The sequence below is a fragment of the Saimiri boliviensis genome, chromosome 11, assembly GCF_048565385.1.
Source record: "Saimiri boliviensis isolate mSaiBol1 chromosome 11, mSaiBol1.pri, whole genome shotgun sequence".
In the NCBI taxonomy this organism is placed as follows: Eukaryota; Metazoa; Chordata; class Mammalia; order Primates; family Cebidae; genus Saimiri; species Saimiri boliviensis.
In genome coordinates this window covers 112062611-112083222 of record NC_133459.1, presented here as the reverse complement: position 1 = coordinate 112083222, position 20612 = coordinate 112062611, and the positions used below count along the sequence as shown (strand labels likewise).

Genomic DNA, 20612 nt, shown 5'->3' with positions numbered 1-20612 from the left:
TTTTTCTGTATTGCAGCCTCAATTCTCTAATTTTCTTTGTCTTAGTAAACATCAAAGCTTATGTAAACAACAGTTATGAAAAAAGTAGATGAAACTGAATACATAATAATTCGATTTAATTCCTGTATAGTTATCTGTAAAACAATCCAGGATATACGTTTTATCATGATATATTTCTTTTACAAAGGAAAATATTTTTTCCTCATATCTGCTTCTGACAGAATAGTAGGCATGACATTCATTCATTCTCTTGTAGTCCAAAAACTAATGGACCATTTGGCAGATATATAAAATATATTTTAAATAGGTAATTTTTAGTTTATCTTGAGACTTTTTTGAACCAGTTCTTGAAATTGACTACACTATCTTAGAGAGACAAATGTAGACTTCAAACAATTAATACTCCTTCCTGTATTGAATACAAATTTTAAAAACAAAATTGCAAAAAAAACGCCAATTTTCCAATTAAATGTATCATTTTTATAAAAATAATATTTTCAGCAAAAGTGTTTCCAAAAAGCACACATTTCATTCAAGTTTACAAATAGACACTGCTTTCAAATTATGCAATTATGTCACTATTGTAACATAATTTGTCAACTTTTAAAAAAGCATATTATAATATAAATTGGATTTGAACTGAAAACATAGTATTAATAGATTACATCAATATGTCTTTTTTAGTTTGGAATTTAATTGAATGATATTCAATATTGGCTTTAAATTAATAAAATAAATGCAATAACCCTTATTTAAAATCCTGTGAACTGCATGTTTCAGAACTCAGAGGTTTTTAACTTTTAGTTCTAGCTTGCTCTGGTATATATGTATATATTTTAAAATACTATGAGTCTCAAAGGGCTTTTCCACAAACAAAGCAAATGAAATGTTGTCTTTACCCCTGCATATATATTACAATGTTTTAACTGGGTTGAAGATCAGACTTCCTTGCTTAGCTCATATTATTATTAGCCAAGATGTAACAGAACTCAGAACTCACAAAATATAGTTAGTAACAAATTTTTAAGCTGGTCAACAATACAAACATGCAGATACACTGGTTTTATTGTTAGGCTGCACTCAAGAAACTCAACTAATTGCTGGGTAATAAACACATTTCAAGAAATTTAAAATTTTGTAATATATCTTTTTTAGCTTATGTTTTTTGGATGAACTGCAGTGTTTCCGCAACTAAAATGTTTATCTTATAAACTTATATAAAATGTTTTCCAGACTTAAATGCAAGACTTATAAGTCATGATTTTTAAAATCTGAAAACATTTAAAAAACAAATTGTAGTACAAAACTATTTGCTTAAAATCTATTTAGCACTTGTGTTTATAGTTGTATAGCCACCAATAACTAAATTCAATAGCTAAATGAAATAATTTAAGTCTTTAAATATTCTGATGTCATTATTATATTTTTCCTTCTTACTGAAAATATATCCAAAAGAAATTTACTTTTAAATAGTAAATCTCCTGTGCCAAATACACTACTTTCCAACATGGTAAGAACATCATTCTGTCATTTCTGTGATACAATGGTAGCTGCACCTGTACAGAATTGACAAGATGGTGAACAATTGTGATGGCTTTATGCTGTCTTTCCTTCTGTGTCCTTAGTACTTCTCTTCTGTCCTATAAAACACAAAAATGTTTCCCAATATATCCATCATCTCTACCTTCATTGTCTATTTTTATATTTGAAAATTTATCATTACTAATATGGAATACAATAAGACAAAAATTGGTAATAGGGTTTGTGGAATATTCCTTCCATCAAAATGCTACTTCATCATTGCTTGCCTTTGCTTGGACTTTCACTGGGATCCCTGTTCTGGCTCTAGATTGGCACTGCGGTGACACCAAGAACCACATCATGCTAGGGCTCACAATGGCCCCAGGGAAAGTTCATGGTGTTGTCATGATGCTCTATGGATTTTTAACCATGAATATCACCACTGCCTGCAATTCTATTCAAGCAACAACATCAGAACAGGATTCACAAATACAAAGAATGAAATAAGCAAATTTTCTGAAAAATGCAGTTTCTATAAAACTACTTACTTGAGACTCAGTAGCAAATGATCAATCAAGGTGGTATTTCTTATACTCATTAATGAATATTACAGTAGAAAATTGACCGTTTATAGACGTTATATAAATTTCAGTGGGCAACCTAAAATCTTCCATCTATACATCATAAATTATGTCCATAAATTCTGAATATTTAGGCAGGCTTTATTAAAGCAAAACTAGTGGACAAAAGTAATTTTCACAATTTGTCTCCCTCCTCCTTTACTATGCCCTCAGTATTGTCAAATGAACAATCTAAGCTGAATACATGCTCTCTTTTCCAGGAAGACTTTCTATCACCTTTGTAAAGCAAAACAAATATTAGAAAAGGCTGCTCACCCTTCTAGTATTTGGACATCAATGGAAAAGCCATCCAAAAATTATGATTATTTAATACTACTTGGATCTAGCATGAAAAGCACAAACAAGAATTTTATGCTTCTTTAATCTTGGCTATGAACAGTGACAAAGCAAAAGCAATAATTGACTAGTGGTGATGTAGTTTAACATTTTTTTTTTTTTCTGGGAAGATAAAAGCTGCCTTGTAACAAGAAAAATTAACTCTAGTAATTTCACTTTAATAAAGTTTTAATTTTTCCTACTTTCTTATCTTAAAAGGTCTGATGATGGAACATTTTCCCCCCGAAACTTAAATAAGAACCAGTTCAGTCAGACTGACACCTAATGGAAACTTTCATAGGAAAATAATTCTGCAAAGGAAAGAAAGCAATGAGGTAAGTATTTAAACAAAAACAATCAAAATACTTTGTTAACTATGAGTAGAGGTTTCCTTTAGATTTCATTACTAGCATTTACTTGCAATTATTCTATTCTAAACATTATTCTTCTTCCATGAAGCAACTGCAATACATTTGCACAAAACTGAATAGAATAGCTTATATTTCAAAAGTTCTTCCTCATCTCCTCAACAAATGCCAGATTACTACATCTTCTGCTTCTCACAAACTGTCACCAGGCCTTCAGCTCTCTTTCCTCCTTTCAAATCCTAAACCCTTACTATTTAGCCAACCAGCATGAGGCCAACTTTCCAGAGACCACCTAAGAACTAGAGTATGTAGCTTCTCTCTACTTTTCTAATTTCCCAATGAAACAATGCCACCAGTAGACATATTGCATTTTGTCAAACACGTAACAAGCACAATATTTAAAAGCCCCAAATCACCAACTGGTGGATCCCTAGAGAAAGAAGGTAATTCATGGAACAATGAAGGAAAGAACAGGAGTTACATATTCTCTTGCTGATGATAGAATGTCGAATGCGAAGACAGCATCTGTGTTTTCTTTCCTACTTCAACTAACTCTTAAAATGGACTCGCACCCGGGAGCTTCCGAGAAGGGCTCCACCCGTTTTCCCTGCAGACAACAACGTTCACTGAGCGCAAAAGCTCTGATTAGAGATACCCTGGGAGTAATTGTGGGATCAGACACAATGGAGTGGGATTAGGGGAAGGGAGAGGGTGTATGTGGAGTACCCTTCACTGGGAATCCTAAATGTTGGAAGAAAGGCGAAACCCTAGATGGGGAAGCATGAGAGTGTGCCTGCCTCCTTGAAGTCAACTCGGTGTCAGTCTCTCCAGGGTTCAGACTGCTCTTGTGGGCAAGAGCCCAGTGGGGCACATTCACTTCGTGTCTGGGAAAGGCCTGTCCTCCAGGGGCAGAAGGTAAGCTCAGTTTAGAGCGGTCCCAGAGCGACGAGAGGGAGAGGTTCTCAGGCCTCTAAGTTTATTTGATTTTTCTCCTGCAGTTTCCACTTATCAGGAATTTAGTCTTCTTGCGCAGCCCATGAATAACCAACGATCATTGCGCAGGGAGGAAAACTGCTTAGTGTTTGGCCGCGCTAGTGCAATCTTCTGTGCGCCCGGTACGTTCTAGTCCCCAGCACTCAGTCTTCCCACCTTTGAAGCGCCTCGATGGGACGGTCCCAGATGGCTCACAAGAGGGAAAGGCCAGGTGAAAAGGTGGCAAAGCTGTGTGGTCCGACGCAGGGAGAGCTGAGACCTGGAGCCCTGGCCCACGCCTTCCACTCTGGGTCATCCTTCCAGCCCCATCTTGGACACGCCAACTCCTGCCAAGTCCGATTGTCCCCGGGAGTCCCCAGGATTGTCCCCAGGAGTGCATGTTTGAGGGGGTTGATGGCCATGGCTTCCTCTTCTCTAGGAGGTGAAAAATCCGTGCTGTTTCATCGTCCATTAATATTTGGAACAAACAAACAAACACAGAAAAACTGGAAGTAGAAGGAGGGAGAGGCTCTCTCTTGCTCCCATCCCTTTGCAGCTGACCTGAGAGGGGGACGTGCCTTGAGTTTGTTGATGTTTGAGACTCGTCCTAAAGGCAGAGGCAGGGGAGACAGCGCTGAAGAGGTGTCCCAAAGAGACTGGACGTCTGAACAGTCACTGCCTGCCCCAACCTCTTTCAAGAAGGTTCCAGGTTTGTGCCACACTGCAGCCAATCCGAATCCCATCCTGTTTCTCCACCCCTTCTCGGAGAATCGGAAAAGAAAATATGCGTTCCTGAGAAACCCGCCAGACTTCCTATCTGGAAGTTCCGCGGGGACCCAGCCCCCGGGCCCCCGCCCCTTCCTCAGCTTGGCCGCCAAGTGCGACTGCGAAGCGGCGCGGCCGGCCGGGGGTGGGGCTCTGGCACCGCCCCGGGCCAGGGATTCGCGAAGTCACGCGCTTCCGCAGGCTTGCGGGGGCACCTTCGCCCACGGACACGCCCTTTCTGCCGAGGCCGCTCCCGGCGACCCTCTGCCCAGCTTCGGCGCCTCACTCGCGACGCTCCCAAACTGCTCAAGGCCTTTCAGTCATTCCCAACTTCAGAAAATCGCCCCGTCCGCGTCTCTCCCCCCAGCCGCACCCCACCGTGGAGGGAAAAGGAGCGGGCGTGGAAGGCGGAATCGCCCCGCAGGACCCCCTTTCTCTCCCAGCCCATCTCCTGCCCCTCGCCCCCCGCCCCCTGCGCGAACCCATTTTACAGTCCTGGTCACCGGAGGCGCGGCGCACAGCCTTTCTGGTGGAACCAGTGCGAAAACACCCGAGGAAAGGAAAAGAACAAGAAAGTGCTACCTTGGCAACCACGGGCGTTTAGTGGCCAGCTGGTGGGCTGGGGAAGGCGGCCGCTGCCCCCCTGCCGCTGGTACTCTCCTCGACTACGCGTATTCTTAAGCAATAACAACGTAATCCGTATTATCCACCCAAGAATACCCGTCACCGAAGAGAGTCAGAGGACCAGGCTGCCGCTGCCGCTGCTACCGCTGCCGCTGCTACTGCCGCCGCCGCCGCCACCAGAACTCTTGCTGCTCGCTGAGCCCGCCCCTGGCTGGGGATGGGCTGAGCTTGACCGGGACCATAAATCCATAACTCGATTTCCCTAAAGAAGGATCCAAAGCTGTGCTCGGCTGCTTCCTGCCAAATCCAAATGGCCGCTCTATTTCCAATTCTGAAAGACAAATCACAAAACCGAATACTTAACACAGAAGAGTGCTGTCTTTCCAGTGAGGAGGGAAGATGTGGCAAGGCTCTTTGGGCACAAGTGGGAGTGACAAGCAGCCTTCAGTTTACCTGGTGTTCTCCCAGTGCCTTCCTCTGCACTTCTCTGCTTGGTACCCAGTCTGGTCTCGGCCAGTCCATTCTAGGTTGTTTGATTGAGTGCCATGGCAGCCAGAGAACCCTGTAAAAGACATGCATAGTTAACCACACAAACATTACAAATATATTTGCCTAGACGGCTTTAAGAAGAAGTGAGGCTTAAATAAAGACAGGGTCATGCATGGGTAAAATTTTCAGTAGTATGTTTTGGAAATGCATTTTCTCAAGCCCAAGATCACAGCAAATAAACACTCATTCAGTTTACTACGTGAAATCAAATACTTATAGATCTACAAAAATAGGCATCTTTCCTTTGAAGGCCTTAGAGCTATACAACATAATGATTTTTAAAGAAAATAAAAGCTTCAAGGCACAAAATAATTAAACCCATTTTCCATAGTATCAAAACTCACTGAGTTGACAAGCTGGTAGAGTTTCTATGATTTAAGCATCATTTTATATCACCACAATGTTTAATTTCATGGCACACCTTTAAAAAATATACTATAAATGCACTGCTGTACAGCTGTTGTGAACACCTCTACAGAAAAATCTTTGAAGCTCTGTGTTCATGAAAATTATTTTAAGAAGAAAAAGCCAATAAAAACTCATTTGCAAAGTGACTGTAATTTTGGCATTCAGAGAGACTATCTTTGTGATTCTTTGATGATCAATATGGCTCTTACTGGAAAAGCTTTGTCTTAAGATCCTGCAGTGGATATTCTGATAATAGGGGTTTATTGTTCACTAAATAAAATGGACAAGTGCAACGTCACTACCAAAGACATGGTGTAGCTTCATTAGAAAGTTCTCAATTTGCTTTCCCCTTTACTCTCAAATACATGAAAGTACATCCATGTGAGGGGAATGGGGGGGGGAATATGGAAACATGGCAATAGACATTATGATTTCTTAAATTATGTAAGTGCAAATAGCTCTTCATCAAGGAGTAATTATATAACAGAATCTCTCCCACTACCACAACTCATCTCTAACTGACCTGGTTGCAATTTAAGACACTTAGGTTGTGCTTGCTCTTATCTTTTTGTAAGTATAATACACACCAACTCATCATTTTCTTGACATGTTACTTACAGATAGAAAAATCAACATGAATTCTAGGTTTTATGAACAGATGTTTAATATATAATGTTTGAACCTGAAATAACTAGAAAGAAAACCAGTATAGCCCAACTACCACACTCTTTTACATTATTTTCAGATAACTCGTAAGTACACCACTTACAAAAAGACAGATGCCAATAAAACAAATAAATAAACACTATTTTCTGCTGTTACCTAACATAGCTATAAGTGGAGCTTTCCTCTGGTGCTAGATCCCCCCCCCCCAAAAAAAAAATCCAAGAAAGCTGACAGGTTCTCTTCAGCTTGAACTCCTAGAAACAAAAGCCCTTAGGGAAAGTAATGCAATAGTCTATGGGCAAAGTGTACATTTGCTTCTGCACTCTCCTATTTAAATATCAACTAATATTAAAAGGAAAACAAGAAACACATTATACAGATAGGCTTGGATTTACTAATTGGAACGTTTTAAATTCAAAAGGATGATCAAGGCACAAACACACACATACACACACACAGACACACACACACAGACACACACACACACACACACACACACACACACACACACCCCCCAATACACAGGGCATCAGAATCACAGCATAAATACCCACATAGCTTTTCAATGCTTTCCAAGTAGTCTTCTTTAGTTTTGCTTCCTCGCAATTAAAATAAAATACACACACACACACTGACCGAAAGACTCACACGCTTTAAGAAACTAGAACAACGCAGTTGATATGCTATCTTTCTACCCAAGCAGCAGTGCCAGCCCTTTCCCTACCTACCCAATGTTCCACCAGCTTCAGCACCTGGATGAGTGGACAGCTCAACCCGGGCAGACTGCCGGCAGCACTCGCAGCAGAACTGACGCTCTGAGCTCTAACCAAAGCTCTCTCGTGCTTCAGCGGGGCAGCCTGACTTACGAGAACACCATTTCCTACGAGACCACTGCCGCTGGGTGCATATTCAATTCAAGCCTCCTTAAGCTGTCGGATTTCCCCCACCCATCCACCCTCCCCCGCTTCTCCACCCTCTACACAAAAACAGAAAAGGGAAAAAGCCCAATACCATCAGGGCGTTTGTTGATCAACTTACACTTCGCTTTTGAATATTTAGATATTGCTAGCGGAACAATATCAGCGGAGGCTTAGGTCCGCATTAAGTACCTTTGTTCATCGACTCCTGCAAGCCATGTTTATTAGGATCTACATTTCTCTCGCGCCCCAATAACTAGAGGTGTGTTTTGCGGGAAGGGGGCTTTCAGCACCTTTTGATCTCTCAAGGCCACCGCGACTGACTGCAGGTTCCCACTACTTTCCTATGCTATCCCCCACACTCCAACACCCATCCCAGTTAATCGCTTCTCAATTTGCAACCAAATATACAAAAAGAAACGCGACAAAGCAATCGGTTTGAGGAAATAAGCCAATTAAGCTAAAGCTGAAATGTCTCTCTCTCTCTCTCCTCTCTCTCTCTCTCTCTCTCTCCTCTCTCTCTCTCTCCCCCCTCTCTCCTTCTCTCCCTCTCCCTCTCTCTCTTCCCCCTTGACTCCCTCCCTCTCCCTCTCTCCTTCCCTCTCAAGTAGAAAGGGGGAAACACCAAGGAGAGAGAAAAAATCGGCAGGAGGGTGGTAGTCGACTCTTACAATCAATGGAAAAAGAGTATACACATCTTTACTGAATAATACTCTCGTTCTCAGACAAAAAGAAACACATTTTTCGATGTAAACATAGTCTCCCTCTCCCACACATCCTACATTCTTTACATTTGCTGAGATTTGTCTTGCTGTATGGCAAAGTAACTGTCACAAATCCATCTCGATTGAAGTGCTTACCCTCTAAATCCAGGTTTCAAGCGGAACTCCAACTGTGTGTAGAAGCCAGGGAGTCATCTGATGTGCGGTGAGGTAGGCTCTGGGCAGTGGGAGCTGCTGCTTCTCTCCGAGTGCTGGGTTACAGTGTTAACAAGCCCTGGGAAGAGACCTCGGCGCCTCGCGCTGGCTGTGCCCCAGTGCCTTCGCGTGGCGGCTTGCTCACGCTTCCGAGGAGTCCCAGGCGATAGCCTTCAGCTGATGCGAGCTTCCAGAAAGGAGTGGGGAAGGGAAAAAAATCATCTAATGCAATCAAATCGATCTGATCTACACCATCTGTCGCCTGCCACTATACACAAACGTTAAAATAGGAAAACGGAAAATACTGACAGCCGAGAGGGTTGGTCTGCAAAGAGTTCATTTTTAGCAGAGCATAATTGGATATGGTCGGCGTACAGTTACAAAAGCTGCTGTTAACCATCCAGTAGTGGATCCCAAACATGCTAATGGTGGATTAATTGAGGAAGATCTGACGTGCAAGCTTCATAGTCTCTTATTCATGACTTCCCAATGGGAAAGGACCAATGCCTTGTGGGACTATGGTAACATACAGTCAAAAAGCTGCTAAGAAAATGGCTGTGTGTTCACAGCACCTCTCTCTGATAACAAACATATGTCGACTAAAATGGTTTAGTAGAATGGGAGGGAGTGTTGGAGAATAAAATTTTCTTTTCCCTTGTAAGCAATCCCCATTTTCTTTTCTTAAAGAAACGCAAAAATAGATATATCTTTACCATAGTGGGGGGAAAAAGATGTTTTAGAAGGTTTTTACAAAGATCAAACTCTGCCATATAAAAGAAATTGAACACTCCTGTGCAGCAAATCTTTTAAAAAAATCTATTATCATTTTTTTTTCCTTACTGTGATCAAAGTAGATCCATAGCATGTGCAGTATATAGAAACTCAGTCCAGTTAATCCCACTGGAATTGACTCAAGGTTGTTTAATGCCAGGTGCCCTTTTGACTTCTTGAAATCAGGATGCCTTTTGGGGATGGCATTTTGTATCATTTAAAATTGACATAATGAACATTAAATATAATTGCAGTGAGGAGATGAGAAGAGTTTTCCTTTCTAATTCTGCAATTACTCTCTCTAGCCAAAACCCCTTTTGGTCTGTTTCCAGTCTTTCCAGATCCGTTGATGGGGAAAGATAAGAATGAGGGAGGGAGGGAGTGGAAATACCAAAGGGGAGGGAAAGAGAGTGTGGATTATCAATAGCCAATAAATTCTATTCCACTTGAAACAGAAAAAATATATATAGCAATAAAAGAGATAACTCACTAATTGTTGATCATGCTTCTAAGTTTAAAACAATTTCAAAAATTATTGTTTGATACATGGAAAGAAAGACATATTGCAAACAATGGAATGACTGTCCCCCATCTATTTCTAGTTATAAGATTTAAAAATATTGAAACAGAGTTTATCTAGACATGTGACAATCTTTTATTAACTATATGTAAAAATTCCATATTTCCACTGATTCCGTCATCCATTTGAACACTGAAAACTATGCTCATTTTGATTCTGCTCTCTTTCCTTTGGTAACATGCATTACAGAAATTCCATAGTAAACCATTAGTGTTTAGGAAAATTCTAAAGATAAATGTGTCTCCTAAAACTTTGATAATCTGTTTAAGAAAAAAAAACACCTAACAGTTATGAATTAAATTAGACTAAAAATATAGCTTGAAGACAAATCAAACAATTTACCTGATCTTTTGTTTCAATATACATTAATTAAGCACTCTTTCCAACCTACACAGCATTCCAGGGTCATAGTCAGAAATTCAAGTCTAATAGTTCAGCAGCCTTTGTTGTCATTCGTGTCAAGCTATTGCCCCCTGCAGGTTAGGCTGAAAGTGCAGGCAGAATTTGGCCAAGTCCTCAGGAAATTGATGGTAGTCAAGTTACTCAGTCTCTCCCAAAATTTAACTAGAGGCAACTTTTTAAGTTTACCTTCATTACAGTTTAAACTTTTATTTACAGGTAGCTAGTACATTCAGAAAAAAATGGTCTTTGAAGACAGGTGATTTCAGGTTTTCTTCCGAGACTTTAGCTGCCTGGAGTAAATTAACCACTTTGTTGTGATACAAAGAGCATTTTGGTGCACTTAATATAGTTATCTTCATCTTCCCTTATTCTTATTTCACAAGATCCAGAAAAAATGAGTAACAGAATTGGAATTATGAATTCTCAATAATAAATATGTAGCTCTGGGCAATTTGATGTCAGTGTGCTCTTAGTAGACTCAATGAAATGCATGCAAATCAAACTGTTTCAGATTCTCCCTGCTCCTGATATGATGAGGTCAATTATACCATTTCTCTCGATTATAAAAAGAAACACTATTTCAACCTTCATATTCCTGCTGTAACTATCATCCTTTCCCACACTCAACTTTTCTAAATAAGGCACCTTGCCAAGATGAAATATATTTATAATTGACTGAAGAGAAATTAAATTACACCAACTCTTTCACAATATTAGAAAGTGGAGCAAGTTTATAGGAATGATTTCAGAAAGTTTATGGAAAGATTCTTTCATTCTTTGGAAGTCAATGATGTGGCTATTCACACTGAGTTGTAAAAAAACCAGCAATTGATATTTCCCTATTATATAAATATTTATCTCATTGAGCAGTAGGATATCATTATGTGAAAGATAATCAATTCTAACACCAAATTAGCAATCAATAAAAATCTTAGTCAAATTATAGAAGTATCATTTCAACATGGTATGAAAGTAGCTAGAAACATGAACTGCACTTCGCTATCTTAAAGCTATTATGAAGTGACTTAAAGGATAGTGGCAAGACTTGAGTCTTTCTTGAAGGATTTTTTTTACCCTAACTACTGATATGTTTTCTAGGTCTTCCAGAATGGACATGTGGGATAGGAACTGGGGACAACTGTGTCATATTTTCAACAATATTAAAATCACGAAATCAAAATAACCTGAATACTTATCCCTGTTTTATTACATTTTCAAAGCTTGTTAAGTTTGAAGAGGACACTACATATACACATTAAGAGCTTTGCATCTACAGTTCATTAACACTCCTGGTCCAAGCAAAGAGGGGATTTGGACTAGGCTGCGAGACTATTAATTGCACAAATATGTTGTAGCCAGGACAGTGACTGGTTACCTGCAGCAACCATTTCTAGTTGTCTTTGAGTAGGCGTTTTTAAAGAAAAGTCATCTCCCCTTCAAAGTCATGTCTCACATATATATGATTATACATGATTGTGTGTACTGAAGCACATTGCTATTGAGTCAGAAATTTTCGAGTATCTTGATTCAAACGGCTGCCAAATACCTATGAACAGAGTTGCTTTTAATTAGCATCCAGAAAGAGAGATGATATTTGACCTGTGAGTCTTAATCAACGGGAATATTTTTGAGTTCTCCCAATAGAGGATGTAGCAGATTGCTTGCAAGTGCCTTGAAAAACATAATCCTTCTTTTCCTCCTACTATCATTACTACTGTTCTAATAGTTTCTAAAGCATCAGAACAGAGTTCTAGAAACCCTGTAATGTTGTTATTGCCGGAATCCTGGGTTATTAAACATTCTTACCCGCAGAAGAGAAGGACTATCCAATCCTATTCATATGCATCCTATGACTCAACTCAGTTTCCACTGTGTGTGAGTGTGTGTGTGTGTGTGTGTGTGTGTGTGAGAGAGAGAGAGAGAGAGAGAGAGAGAGAGAGAGAGAGAGTTCATCCTGAAAGCGCTTATGTTTCCAGAGGTTTTCAAATGCAAATGGAGTGGGAGTGGTAGTGGCCGTTCTGGAGTGTACAGTGTGGGTGTGGGGGGATTTGGGGAGAGGGTGTCGTGGGCAGTAAGTTTAAACAAATTCAAGGCCATTACCACCACTGCAGACCAAAATAACTTAGGTCTGAGAGACCCCTTAGAAAGATACAATGCCTTCCTCATCTAAAGAGAGGCAAGCTAAAACCAGAGCGATCTCAGCGCTCGCGCAGTTTTGAGACAGGGTCCCGAAGACCGCCGGAGCCCAGGTGCCGCGGGCGGGCCCGGGTCCAAACTCTCGTCTGGCGAAGTGAAGAGCGCCCATCCCCAGGCCCAGCGCGCCTTCGCGGGACAGGCCGACCTCCCTGGCCCCGGGCCGGGCTCGCTCTCCTCTGCAGCCCCGGAGCGGGCAAGGGGCACGGTTCTGGCCCCAGGAACTCTAGCTGCAGCAGCCGCAGGCCGCCAGCGCTGGCTCCGACCCGGGCCTCCTCTGGGAGAGTAGAGTAGCGCAAAATCAACCACCACCACCTTGGATTTCAGACCGAGGAAAGGAAGCAAAAGCAAAGGTGCGGTCACACGGGACGTCCGCGGACAGACCGCTGCCTGTCCCCAGGGGGCCCGCGCTGGGCGGCTGCAGAAGCGCGAGGCGCGGGGGGCGCGGGCGCGGGGGCGTGGGAGGCGCCGCTCACCCCTCGGCCCGGCCGCGCTCTCCGCGGTCCTCCCGAGTCCTGGGCCTCGGCTCGCTCCCTAACGCCCTCGCGAGGACGCCCCGGGCTGGAGGCCGGAGCGCGACGGCCCCGCGGGACTCTGGAGCCTCGGGAAGGCAAAGGCTCGACCCGCTTCCCGAAAACGGCCGGCTCCTCCAGGATTTATCGTGTCTTAAGCAGCTCCGAGACGGCTCCGCGGGCGCCTGGGGAGCCCCGCCGTGCGCTCACCCCTGTTGCTCCCTCTCCAGCTCTCGCCTTCCTGCCCTGATCCTCCACATCCCCTGCCCCGCCGGAGTCCCGGGCCGCGCGGGCTGAGCCCAACGCGCCCGAAGAAGAGCGCCGGAGCCCCCTGCTGGCCGGACGCGGCAGGCGCGGCGGCCCGCTCGGTCCCCTCCGCCCCGCGGGCGCTGCCCGGCCCGGACCCGCCTCCACCCTCCAGCGCCCCAGCGCAGGGGGTGCGCTAAAAGCAACAGAAAACAAAACAAAAACAAACAAAGCGCCAAACCCCACTCTCACCTCGTCTACTGGTCAAAGGTAAGTGTGAGTTCAGCCTCTCCCTCGTCCGTCTCTGACCCTTCACTGATTCTCTGGGCTGAGGTCTGAAGGAGCCATTGGGGGCCCCTCTGAAAAAGAAATTATGGCTGCTTTTGAAAACATGTTTTCTAAGCATCAAAATCAATCTCTCTTTCTCTCTCTCTCTCTCTCTCTCTCTCACACACACACACACACACACACACACACACACACTTCAACCAAACCCACACTTACCAGTCTGAAAGGATACTACTGATGTACACGTTTCTGGAAGCGTTTTATTAGGTATTGGAGGAAATGTTCACTAATATTCCAGGTTGTAAGTAAGCAGCAATAATTATTCCGTGAATTGGGGAGAGGGAGGTAAAGACAGATAGATTCCTCTTAATTTAACCCTTCCTCCCATATCTGAGTGTGAATCATACTTTCAGTACCAAGTCCCAGCATGAGCCGAAAGTTTTCATTCTTATACTGAGAAGGAGAGAGAGAGAGTCACCCATTTCTGGGAGGTTTCCTGTGCTCCCAGCCCTCACTGTGGAACTGGGGAAGTGATTGCTTTGTTTATCTAGAGAATTCATGACTTAGTTTTGTATGGCGTTTGGAAGTTAGTTTAACCTTGAAACAGGCTATATATGCTTTAAGTAGTACGGTGAAATAGGCTGGATGCTTTTCTTAGGAAAAGGTTGTTAGAAATCACAATGTTTCTTCCTATTCAGGCAGACTTGAGTTAGAGATGGGCATAGTATCCTATGATTATTGTGACTTTTAGTAAAGTCTGTTGCCTCTGGATGTTTACTGACTGGGAGAAAGATACTTTTTGTTTGTTTGTTTTTTAAAGTCGTAAGCTTAGGCAAACAATAAGTATGGATAGGTCCAGTAAGGGATCAGTACTATTAATATTTGTTTCTACTTTCTTCACACAATCTTCTGGGGAAAGAAGCCAAAGGACTTTTTTTTTTTTTTTTTTTTTTTTTTTTTTTTTTCCTGTCCCTGGAATTAGTTTGTTCTATTTAGGCAAGATCCATGAGAGAATCTTTTAAAATGGCGTCTGTTCTTATTTGATATCTTCAGGTGGTTGACAGAATCTTTGACCTGCTAATAAGGAAGGGGCTGGGGCTGAAATGAAGAGGGATCTGGTATCTTTCCTCTATATTCATCAATCCAGGAGATCTGAACAAGTTATAAAGAGTTGCAGCTCCTCCTGAGGATAAAATCACAATTAAAACAATAAAACTAACATGTGCCGAGTGCTTACTTGTGGCCAGGTGCTGTACCTTTACCATCATTTTCTCATTTAATTTCCACTGCAATCCTATGGATTAGGTACATTTTACAGAGAAGAGAAGTAAGGATTGAGAAGATTTATTTACTTGACCAAGGTTATAACAGTTGGTAAGCAGAAGAGCAAGGATCTGAAAGCCGGCAGTAAAAGAGATATTTTGAAAACCCAGGTTTATTGTATTGAATTCAGACTGATATTAACTAACTTAATATTTCAGGTCTCAGTCTTGTTTTTCATAAATAAAAAAAAAGTATTTTCTTTTCCTGGAATAAAAGCATTTTATCGAAGGGAGATATTTGCTCTTTAAAATGTTTGTTATGAACTCCCAATCCCCATTTCACAGATGAGAAAACTGAGAGAATCAATTGATTTAGTTACCATAGCATAGTGCATAGCCAGGCCTTAAAACCAGAGTTGCAGATCCAGCTTCTATATCCATTTCAGTTAACCATACTGCTGAAACACAAAAAGATCCTTGGTTTTTCTGAAAATGCTAAACAGTAGATCATTAACAGCCCAAATCCTGTATTTCTCAGTGAGGAAGCTTTCTTTCACCTTAATTGTGAATACCTTTTTATACTGAAAGGATGCAAATGTGGAAATAGGGCTATTCTCAGTGGTGAATTAAATGACAAAAATGGCAAAAGACTAAAATAACTACATCAGCTTTGCTTGAAAAGCAGTTAAAGCAGTTAAAAAGATATCTGAAAGGCTCGTCTCAGTACGAATTTAGTCTTCTCCACCCCCCAAGACCCATCCTACCCTACTCCAGGAAAGCCGTTCCACATTACATTTATTTCTGCTAGCTTTTGTTCACAAAGGAGTCTAACACTAACAAGATTTTGGTGCTTTTCATCTCCATTCATATATTTCTTCTTTGCAACTGTGAATGGTTACAGTAAAAATGTCAAAACAAACCTCTGGAGTGAACACTTTAACTGAAAAAATATATACAATATTAATTGGCCAAAGATTTTTGACTGACATCCACAGTTTTAGACACACTTATGATATACTGAAGTATATTGTGGAAACTGATTTACCCTTTATGTTAAAAGGTAGTTCAGGTCCAGAATGTGTTTCATAAAATGGTCTTAGAGTTCCTCCATTTTCAGTAAGGCTCAAAGTGTCACAGGAAACCATATGAACTGCCTTAAGTCACTGATTGGGCTGCAGCCCATGTCTCAGCTTTCTCAGTCATTTGTGTGCAAATTATTTGGCCACATGGCCTCCTGTCATGTTGGGGATCTGTGATTTTTCCAAAGGTTTAATTTAGTTGAATATGATTGTTATTGTCAAGTTGGGATTCTTTTCTCTCTCACCTCTCATTAAAGCCCTTAGTATCAATATCAGTTCAGAACTATTATATTATATAATGAAGCTTGCTTGTCTGTGTGAATTTATACCATAAATGCGTTCACAGATTTTTAGACCTGAGGGCTTTTTTAAATGATCTAGTCTAACCTTTTTATTTTACTGATGAGTAAATTGGTATCCTCAGAGGTAATGCAGAATTCTCAAGGTCACCCATTAAGTCAGAGGCAGAATGGGAGCTGGACCCCAGATTTACTGTATTCAAACTCTAAGACCCGTGCATTCTCGCAGCATCACGTCCCTACTTCTTTCATTGTTAGAGATTCAGTCATTCATTCAACAACTAGTTATTGTCATGAACTTGGCAAGTATTCTAGGCATTAGGAATTCAACAGAGGGAAAAATAAAACAATCCTGAAAAAAGGCCTTCATTTGTTGAAACATATTCTGGTGGTGGAGTAGGACAGAATCAAATGGCAGTCTTAACAATGCCTATAAAGACATTGTATAAAGATATTTTTCTTAGAAATTTCCTCTAATAGATTATAAATTTCAAGGCAGACAAAAATATGTTGATATTCTTCTGCTTTTCTGTTAAAGAAAGTTGAGGAACTTATAATGAAAGCAAATAATGAAACACTAAATAATGAAATGGCCAGATGATGAAATCACCAACTGGAAATTAGTAGTAAATGGTCATAGCAAATCCTGACCAGGTAAGTAGGACCGTCTCATATGATCCATCCACGGACCAAGGAGGACTGTTTCCCAGAGTCATCACAGAGTCTTTCTGTGAATTGGGGATTAAATGCCTGTGAGAAAACATAGACTTGTGCAGGAGCTGGGATAAAGAAATAGTAAAGAGATCAAAGAGGAAATTATTCAACAAGATTTTTTTTAAATGACACATTTTAAAATATGTATTTCACTGTCCTAGCATGAACCAAAGGGCAAGAGAGCACTATCCTGAGTTTAAGGCAGAAGCTGCAGCAATTACTATAATTGGTTTGTGTGATTAACTCAACTTTCCCCTTTTAGAATATGATGGAAGGTAGTCTCCCCCCATCAATGGAATAACTGGGGAGGGAAAGGTATAAATAATTCAATCCTGTAAAATCTTGGGTTTTGTGATTGTGAGATTCCTTAAAAAGGGTGTTTTTAAGAAAATGGAACTGATCATTACAAAGATAACATCTTACTGGACATTGAAATGAAAAATTATCAAATGACTAGGATACAGTAACTTCCTAAAATCCCTCCTCTGCCACTTCCCTCAAAGAATTTTTGCCTGTCAAGGTTTGAACCAATCGCCAATTGTCTTATACCTGTATTTACCACTTGAGAGGAGCATCTTTTTTCCTCTAGTGTTTTACTGTATTTGACTTGGCAATGAAATGAAGCTTTCTCTGGGCAAATACACAGTATGAAACTTTCAGTTAATTTGGGACAGGGGAGAGGAGGGATTTTGTCTGATGTTACAAGGGGAAAAAGTGCATTTACTCCATTGAAGTTTCTTTTGTACTGTTTTCTGCCAGTTTAATTTTTTTTTCTTTTGAGTTCTGATAATATAGCAATGTAACAGATATAATATAGTTTATAATATAATATGTTAATAATAGTTTGGCTATTTCATATTATAGTCTTTTACATATTAGTCATGTAATACATAACATGTAAGCAGGACTGACTGAAAGAAACTATTAGATAATTGTTCCAGAGAGGGGGCTACTCAGGTCCAATTCACTGCATGTGAACTGTTGAAGAAATTTTGCAGAATTTCTCTTTCATGTTGTCAGATGTCATGTGTTGGTATCAACCAGGGAAATGATTAAGTTGGATTCTCCAGAGAGTCACTGGTCTATTTCCTGCCTCCAAGCATATCTGAAACCAAGCTACAACTACACGAAGTGTTGAATTGCAGAAATGTGGTCCAATTGCTATCTCTACTACCTGTATTACGGAGATTAGAAGTTGTAAGTAAAGAAGTCTGGGTCTTTTTCGACTTTTTCTGCCCTGAGGCCAGCTGAAGAAGCAATAGCATGCTCTTCCACCATGGTCACTGAAAAAATAGCAAATCTTAAATAAAGGAAAATATGAGATCTGAGATCTTTTCAATCTGCCTTAAGATTGGACAGAGTTTATGGAATAATTATGTTGAAGCTCCTAAATGATGTAATTGAGGTTATCTTTCTGGATGGATGAAAGGGTCTTTGTGACCCACACTCCTTTTGGAGCTAATCCACTAAAAAAAGAAAGGCAGACAGACAGAAAGAGAAAAACAAATCCTATTTGAGATGGAGGTTCAGTGACAAGAGAAGCTTTTAGCCTTCAGATATATTTGCTCTGTACCAGGTACATTGTAATACAGCTTTTGGATCTTTAAATCCATACTTAGCTAGGCATTAAATTCTAGGAATAATCTGTTTATAGAAAATAAAGACATTTCTATTTGAAAACAAATGGAAAAAAATAATTATTTTTCCCCAAATGTGTACCCTTTTAATTGATCAAATGCATCCAAGAAATTCTGCTGGCAATTTGAACACTCTGTAGGTGTTGTTGCTGCTCTAAATTTGTCTGCAAGAGGAATTGTAAATGGTATTTACCTTTTAATTAAACAAAGCATCTTGCAAATTAAACACATGTTCTTGCACATCAAAATTTAGTTAACAACATCCCTTTCATTGTTCCTCCTGCTGACACTCTGACAGCATCGTGAGTCCACACACAATATAGAGTCATGCTGCTCCCCCCTCCCCTGCACTTTGCATTCCTCAGAGTAGATGATATCACATGCTAGAGTACCCTCTGTAACTGACTTCTAATAACTGAGCTGCTTTTCCCATTTAATATACTTAATATTGTGTAAAATATGGGACTGCATTGGTGTGTCCAGAAACTGGAAAGCTTTGGACACTGATCTGACATATGTCTTATAATCTTACACTGAAAATTTGACAGTGAATGACAGAACACCTTAGAGGAATATAAGAAGCTGATAAAGGCAGAAGCACTGCACGTGAATGCAGAGTATGGTTTCTAATAGCTACATACTTTTTTACATGCATACCAGTAATTTGACATTTATAATTCACCGTGGAGCTCAATTTCTGTCATTTTCTTACTGTCAAGTCCTCCACATTTTGAAATAAATGTCCCTTCTAATTATTATATGAATTTGAACTCCAACATTCAATTTTTTCCCCTGTCCCTTATAATGGAGTACTACATTTAGCTGAAGTCTGATTTGCAAGACCATTTAGAAAGTGTGATCATTTCAAACGGATTCCCACAAACTATACATAGGAACCCTTTCTTGATTGTACTCTGCCTTACTTATGAAAGTACAGTTTAAAACCCTTCTATCAGTACTATTTCTAAGAAAATAAGGTTATTAATGGCAGAATGAAACTGAGATAATTAGGATATGGTCTTAATGGAACAAAAGTCAGAGAGAGGTTTTTCAATAAAGCAAAATTGTCGTTAACGACTGTCATTCAGTTGCACCAGTGCTCATTAATCTCTTTTATTTCTGTTTATTTATGGTTTATATAATTGAAATAAAGTCATTTGCTTAGAACATTGCCATATAAGAAATGCTTCCTGCTTTCAAAAGAGACAACTCAGAATAATAGTTAAATAAAATCCAGGGTGAAATGAAGTTTTCCCTTAGCATTACGGTACCTCTGAGCTTTTTCTTTTAAAAGTTGAGGTATTATTTTTACTGTTAGTGTTTACTTTTAAGGTTAAGGCAGCTAGCATGTTGAAGAGATGCTACTCATGTCAGAAATTGTTTTGAGGCACAGAAATGATTGGTATGGATATGGGTGGAAGTGAGGGAGTGCAGCCCTTTAGTGATCATTTGAAAAAAGCTTCAGCTCAAAAGAATAAAATACCTCATTGTAACCAAGCTTTAAAAAACAGAAGTAAATGATAAATGTACATTTTTTGCAAATATTGACTTTTATGTTTTAAATAAGCATTTAAAAAGTTTTTGGTGAAATGATGGTTGCTTGTTGATTAAAATAAGCCTTTATGCAAAAAATAGAATGTCCCTTTTTTTATTTCAAAGAAATGAACAGAATGTGGATGATGAATACACAAGTAGAACTTAGAGTCATCAAACTAATTTCCCTAGATTTAGATAAGACCAAAGATTAGGGACTTTGGTTAGTCACTAAATTTTAAAATATTATTTGCATTTATACCAGCATAACTTCTGTTGCCTGTTTAAACATTTCACAGTTTAACTGGATACAATTTTCCAACTATAAAGAAAATCTATGCCAGCCAACAAGTTTCAGAAATATTGATTGGAATTTTCACTGATGTGTAAAATGTGCCTGAACTATAGATGTAAGACTTTCCTTCTGAAAAAA

At 40.2% G+C, this 20612-nt stretch overlaps 1 long non-coding RNA gene across 4 annotated transcripts in view; it reads left to right on the top strand.

Annotated features, from left to right (window-relative positions):
* The window catches only part of LOC141580338 (uncharacterized), a 304648-nt gene that overhangs the window by 118846 nt on the left and 165190 nt on the right, over window positions 1-20612 (top strand). For 3 of the 4 annotated variants that reach the window (XR_012512572.1, XR_012512570.1, XR_012512573.1), the window contains exon 3: window positions 2697-2812. This is a non-coding gene — a long non-coding RNA (uncharacterized LOC141580338). Of the gene's footprint in view, window positions 1-2696; window positions 2813-8619; window positions 9802-20612 lie in introns of those variants that run through there. The other variant, XR_012512571.1, reaches the window with a different exon arrangement.